A 7,268-nucleotide genomic window follows, 5' to 3' on the forward strand; every position below is an offset into this window, starting at 1 on the left:
CCCTGCTGCCTGGTTCTGCCCCGGGAGAAGGGAAGGCAGCTCTGGACACCCACCCAGGCAGCAGAGTGTGGCCAACACTGTGGCAACCTGGACAGCTGGAAACTGTCCCCTGCACCCCTGGGAGGGGGCTCCTCACCCAGATTTCTCTGTACAATATTCTCTAGGGTTTACTCTGGACAAAGGTCTCTGGTTTGAGCAAGAGAAGCTCGAAGAGGGCACTGGCAGGGTAAGGGCACTCTGAGCTCTCTGAGCTCCCTGGCAGGGACAGGAGCATGTTCAGGTCCCTGTACTGGGGACCTGCTGTTATTGACAGGGATATTTGGACAGTTAGCAACAGTGAAAGCAAGGATCTGAATCACCTCTGGGTTTTCTAGCAGCTGGAAACCACCCAAGCACTCACTGCACTCACACTGCTACGTGTCTGTCCCTTCCTTCCCTTCCCAGCTTCGCTTTGGTGTTGCTGCTTCCCTTTCCAAAGGGCCAAAATCCCAAAGAAAAGCATATTTCATTAGCCAGGAGGAGGCTCAGTGTTGGTTGAACTCCTGGCTGAGCTCTCCTTTAAGCAGTTATCTCCTCCTGCAGCGCCCAGCCCTGTCCCACAGACAGAGAAATCTCTGTGCTGATTCCCAGAGGATCAGGAACCTCCTCCCACCTCTGCTGCAATTCCACACACAGAGGATGGCAAAAAAATAATCACAACCATCCCAACCACCAGGGCTGCCTAAAGTTAATGAAAGTTGTTTATTAACAGAATTCCTGGAGGTGTTTTTGGGATGGGGGCACTGCAGGGACCTCTTCCTCACAAGAGGGACTTCCAGACCCTCTGGCACAGAGAGACCAGGGCTGGTCACACCTTCCCAGGTGTGCTGGAAGCATGAGGCACTCTAATTAACGTCATGGTAAAATTAATTGGAATCAGATAGACTGTGGTGGATAATAAATCCACTCTCTGGAGAAGCATCTAAAATAAACTGTCCCCCAACAGCATCTGCAGTTTTCAGTGAGTGTGATTTGAAACAGCTATAAAGCCACTCCCTTACTCGAGGTTTTTTTTTTTGAGGAGATAGAGAATACTCTGGGCTAATACATCAGCACATTTCCTAAACATTTATCATTTGATTAATTTTCATTTTCACTCTTCTTTCCCCATTTCAGGCCCTTTTTACAAAAAGAGAAATTTCTATACTACTCATGTAACTGCCTCCACCCAGACCTACGACTGCTCTGGAGGCAATTCATGACCAAGAACCATTGTTCTAAAAAGAAAACATGTTTCATCTAAAGAAATACACTTAAAAAGCAAAAGTGTTTGATCCTTATCTTCCAAACCTTTGATAGCATTTTGTGCTTCAGGGAAACACTTTGACCTGCTCTGTTTTTTTGGGTTTTTTTTGAGGTGTGCAAAGCAAAAAAGGAAACCCCCAACCAGAACAGCAGTAGAACTCAAACCACCCACAACTTTTGATTTAGTTTGTTCATTCCACACAGAACTCCTGGTTTGGGTTGGAAGAGACCTCTGGAAATCCAGCCCAAGCCCCTGCCAGCCCCTTCTCCATCAAATACCCACCCACCCCAGCCACCAGTGTGGCCTGTCCCCATCCCTGCTCAGCATGGCCGATTTTGGGGATTTTTGGGGGGATTTTCTTTCTTTTCCCCTCCCATTGAAAGCATTCCCACATCAGCAGCACCTCCTGGGCTGGCAGAGATGCTGTGCCCAGGGCTCAGACGTGCCCCGTGCAGGAGCTGACAGAACACTGTGATACCTTTAGTTGACAGAGCAAGAGGCCTTTTGACTATAAATAATGTTGTTTTTCAGCAAGGGGGCACTTTTGGGTCTTAGCTATTTTTTCTGGCTATTGTACAGTTATTTAAAAACTACTGAAGGTGTTTATAAGACAGGTCTGGGGGCTACAGGGCTAAAGATATTGAGAAGCAAAAGGCAGTAGCAGATGCTTAAGTATTCTATTTTCTATAAGGGAGCCCAGGGCTGACTCTGAAAACAGTTTTTTTAGCAAATCGAGTTTTATTGTCAAATTAAATCTAAATTAATAAAATAAGCAACCACAGAAACAGCCTTCACACCCGAGCATATTTTAAAATGCCATTTTATTTGGTGAAATAAAAAAAGGTGAGGCTTTTTTTTTCCCACCCTCCCACCCCCTTCTTGTTTTAGTTTTGCTCAAAAACTCAAAGGGGCCTTTTCCAGGCTAAAAAGCTTTTAGATGTTGTAAGACTTTTGTGTATGCAAAGACAGATTGGGGACCTCAGAATCTGCCAGCTGAGTGGTAATAGCCACCCCTGGATTTCTCCAGGGGCAGAAAAGGGCAAGAGCAAAAAGCAAAAACAGATGCTTAGTTTTATGTACTTTTCTACTCGCATCTCTTCCATCCGTAGTGCAGACTCCATGTCAGACCCTCGTATAACCTGTACAAAATTAAACAATGTACATAACAAATAAAATTATTTATTTTATGTGTATTTTTAGCTTAACTGTAAACTGAAAAAAAAATAAAAAATAAAAAGCATTTAATTTTTTTTTCCCAAAAATGTAAGCCTATTGAAAAATCAAGGTGTTTCTACCTTTTCAGATGTAACATTTCCAGCTGCCTATTGATAATAAACATTTATGAACAGCAACAGATCTGATATTTTAGAGTTTTTAAGAAAAAAGTTCAGCACAGACTTCTCAAGGGCTGTCAGTGATCATTTAAGGGCTCTGATTCTATGGAGATTTTACTGGTATTTTAATTTACAAAAAAAAGATATCTCACAGTCCTGCTTACATCCAGTGAAGTTGGTGTCCCAAATTTGAGCAAGTGCTGAACACCTGGCTGTGAAAAAAAAACAACAACAACCAAACCCAAAATATTCATTATACCTTGGGCACAACAGAAAATAGCAACCCACTAGAAGTGCTGGTAAATAAAATTCACCACATGAATGCAATTAGTCGTGCACAGAAAAGTCTAAGTAAGTGTAATTTCATTTTCATTTACTCCCCAAAGATATCCTCAGACCAGCACAACTGCATGGCCACACAATTAGCAATACAGCTAATAGAGTAAGAGAGTCATTAAGCAACAACTCGTAACTGTATTAACATAATTTGCTTAAGGAAAGCTGTCCTCCAGCAAATCTCATTAAAGTCCTGGAGGAAATTTTCAAAAGGTTTCCGTCTCTGACCAGAGGCTTTTGGTCAAGCTTCCAGTAAAGGAAGAGTTTCCACAAGTTAAACTATGACAATATTCCTTTCCTTGGAATGCAGAAGATTCCTGCACAAGGGATTCAATGTGGGCACACAAATTAACACCAAACATGGCAAAAGCTGTACTAAATCCAGGACCACAGGCATCCACAGCTGCAGAAATTTAAATATTCACATAAAACCAAATTTTTTTTCACCTTTTTTTCTTTTTTTTTTTTTAAACAGACAAGGAGTTTTTGCAGCTGAATGTGCACATTCCCACTCACATCAGAAAGCTGAAAGTTCAAAGTTCAGGCAGTGGAGATATTCCAGGACCACCTGGACACGATCCTGTGCTCTGGGATGACCCTGGGATGAGCAGGGAGGTAGCACCAGATCCCTCCCAGCCTGGCCTATTCTGTGGAGAAGCTTTGCAGTACATTTAATCTCCTCTTACACTTCCTCAAAAGTTATACAAATCACACATTCACATAATCACCACCAGCATAAAAATAAACACTTTGTGCTTTCAACTATGACATACTGAAAACGTGCTGGTTCAAACAGAGTTAGAAACCACATGTCTACATTTGAATGGAAAATGAAAATAGGGAGGGTAGGAAATAGAAAAAATACATAAAGGAAAGGACAGAGGGAGTTGGATGGCACATCAATTTTATCATTAGGGGATATTCCACTTTCTCTTAAAAGTCCATTTTCCCTAAGCTAACAAAGTTAAGCCCTGATCACAGCTCTGAGCACACTTACCCTCATCTTGGGTCACAATCACCCCAAAGCTTGTGGCAAAATGTTCAGCTGCTGCAGGGAAGGCAAGATTTAACATCTGGAATAAAAGTATTGCCATAAACAGAGCAAAACACCCTGTCTGGCCTCAGAGGCTGCAGATCACCCCACCTGAGGTCGACGGGGCTGCTCTGAGCCTGTGGCTGAGCTGTTTCCTACGTGCTGCAGCCCAGCTGACTGTGAAATCTGGTAAGCAGCAGGGACTAGGAGCTTCTAGATACAGACCTGCCCTGCAAAATTTAATCTCTGATCTTATTTCAAAGCTATAAAGTCCTGGTTCAACAGTTTTATCTTCCTCCCTTATGAAAAAAAACCCAAAGAAACAGTTACTTGGAATTCTGGGTCTGGATTTATATGTTGAGTATCTTCCATATATAATGCAGCCTTTGATGGTGTAATTTTATAAAAGGTATCCCAGCAGTGCTGCTGAGAGAAATGGAACCTAAGGGTGAAATAAAAAAGCCAATGGAGCTAGAAAAACAAACTTTCTGTAGGAATGGGTTTGGGGGAAAACAGCAGAGGAGCAGGAGACAGCCCAGTGGGCCAGTGGTGCTGGCAGGCAGAACCAGCACGGTGTCTCTCTACAGAATTCATCATTATCCCCAGTAACAGATGGATTTGACAGCTCCAGCAGACAGGTGCCCCAGCAGCAATGCTGTGGCTGTCAGTGCAGGACTGGTGCTGGCCCTGGGGTGACACCTCTGCCAAACCCCAGGCTTGGGGCACTGAGGGGATGCCAGAGCCACACTGGCTGGAGTCTGGCACCAGGCAGCAAACCCAGGCTGGAGCAGGGCTCACAGCACCTTCCCGACTGAAACATTTAATCACCAGAGAAGCCACAGCCCAGAGCACAAAACCTGGGGGTGGTCACTGCTGTGTTCATCCTGTGGGTTCAGAAGAATCACAAAATCATTCAGGAGGGAAAAGACCTCAAATAATGAGTCCAACCTGTGAGTGATCCCCAGCCCAGAGCACTGAGTGCCACATCCAGCCATTCCTTGAACACCTCCAGGGAGGGAGACTCCAAACCTCCCTGGGCAGCTCTTTGCAGTGTTTAACAACCTTTTCCATGAAGGAATTCTCCCTGGTGTGCAGCCTGAGCCCTGGCCTCTGTCAGGAAGGGGAGGCTTGGCTCTGGGGCTCACAGGGAGGGAGAGCACTCCATTCTGCTGCCAGTTCACAAAGCCTGCACAGCCTTCAGGTGTCAATTTAATTCCAGCCCCTGCCTTTCATCTATAAAAACACAGTGAAGGGAAGGAGGTGGCAAGCATGACTAGTGAAAACTTGGCTGAACAGCCATCCACAAAAAAATAAACAAAAAAAACCTCCATGTTCCAGGATCAAATCTTTGCTTTAAAAATTTACTATTAGGCAATATGATTCAGGAAGTCCAACAAAGAACAAGGAATGTAAAAACAGGGAAAAAAAATTCCAAATAGAATTCAATACTCATGGATTTTTTAATTCTTCTAACTATGGTTATGTCTTCAAACTGTATCCCAATATCCCCATTCACAGCAATCCTGCTGGGCATGAAAAACCCAGAGGATTAGTCTGGTACCAAACTGTAACAGCAATAATCAAACTAAAATAATCACACTAAAACATGTGCCAAAGAGGTCTGGGAAAAGCATCTGACACTGGGTGCTCCATAAAAAAAAAAAAAAGACCCCAAGCCCGCATCTTGGAACATACATAAATCCCAACAAGAAAAATAAATATCAAATACAAAAATATAAAATAATATCAAAAATATAATATTTAAAAATCAAATAAATATATATAAAAAATCAAATCTCAAACCAAGCCCCAGAACTCTGTAATTTTGCTGTGAATTATCCTGCAGCTCCTGAAAAGGCTGATTAGCTACAAACCCAGGAATATTGTTAGCACAGGGATGCTGCAGCCAGGGCTGGCAATCTCCAGCTGAGGAAAGGGCTGAAGCACAAAGCAGGTCAGCTCTGGTTTAGGCAGAGCTGTGGCTTTTTTGGCAGCTGTTTCAGAAAAGTGCTGCAGAGCTGTTGTACTGCAACACAACTCTGAGAAATAGAATTGAAATAAAAGACTCCAGCAATCACTTAAATTTCTGTACCATTCTGAGTTCTCCTGCTGTTAATAAAGAGGTGACATTTTCATTCCATGGACAGCATTCATCAGCTCCAGGACACACTGCTACCTGCTCCCCAAAGCCTCTACTTTCTAGTCCAAAAAGCTGATTTTAAGGCTTAAAAGCCCTGGCAAAAATTACATAAAACAAGTCACTCTCTATATCAAATCCATAAATAAATTCCCTGTCTGCATATGACATGTTATTATATCAATTGAAGTAATTTTCATGTATATCAAAATGGTCAGTAAGGCCAAAATAGCCATGGCTAATGGTGAATAATCCTGGTCCTAGATGGGTATGCAAAACTAAAAGAACAGGACTCTCTACCAGAATTACCAGCTTTTCCAATTAAAACAAAAAAAAGTTGACTTCTAGGGAGAGACTAATCCCAGAAGACAAAACACCAACACTGCTGTGATAACCCTGTGTGTAGATAAAAGCAAGGCTGTCTCAGTGACAGAGGAAGAAAGGAGGCAGAATTCAAGGGGAAAATATTCCATTCCCTTCAGTGCCTGACAGAAACTGCTTGGGATAGGGACAGATGGCACCTGAGACAGGTGGAAACAATTCCATGACTCCAGCATGGAGACTGTACTTAGGGAAGTGCCACTTTGAAGCCCTTAAAATAAATCACAGGCTGTACTAGTTCCTTTAAGAGGTTAGGCTAGCATTCTCTGAATGCTATTTCACAGAAAAAGGAAAAAACCTTCATGGTATTTTCTCCAAAAAACATCTGTGCAAGTCAAGTGCTCCTCCAGAGACAGAAACACAAAGGCCACCCCTTATTTCATAAACAATTTTGTGTAAATGTTTTGTTTTAAAAACAGCACAGCAGCTCAAAATCAAATTAGCCATTCAGAGGTCATTTTTCATCTCACTTTGACTTTTTACCTGGCTGCTCCATCTTGAAAAGCCATTATTAAATTGCCAAATTAAATGTACAGCAATTAGAAATTGCAGTAGACAAACTAAAAGCTGATCTTGCAGCCCTCCCCCTACAGAGTTCCATTATCAACATCAACAGTGCTGCATGAATTTAACACAAACATATAACAAGTCACTTTTTTCTACTATGGTTTTGCTTCCAGGGTTACTTAAAAGGGATACCAAAGGAAATACAATTTTTTCCCCTCCCAGTTCTGCACTCAATCCCCTTTTCACTACCACCTA

Source organism: Cyanistes caeruleus, chromosome 14, assembly GCF_971803275.1.
Source record: "Cyanistes caeruleus chromosome 14, bCyaCae1.hap1.1, whole genome shotgun sequence".
NCBI lineage: Eukaryota > Metazoa > Chordata > Aves > Passeriformes > Paridae > Cyanistes > Cyanistes caeruleus.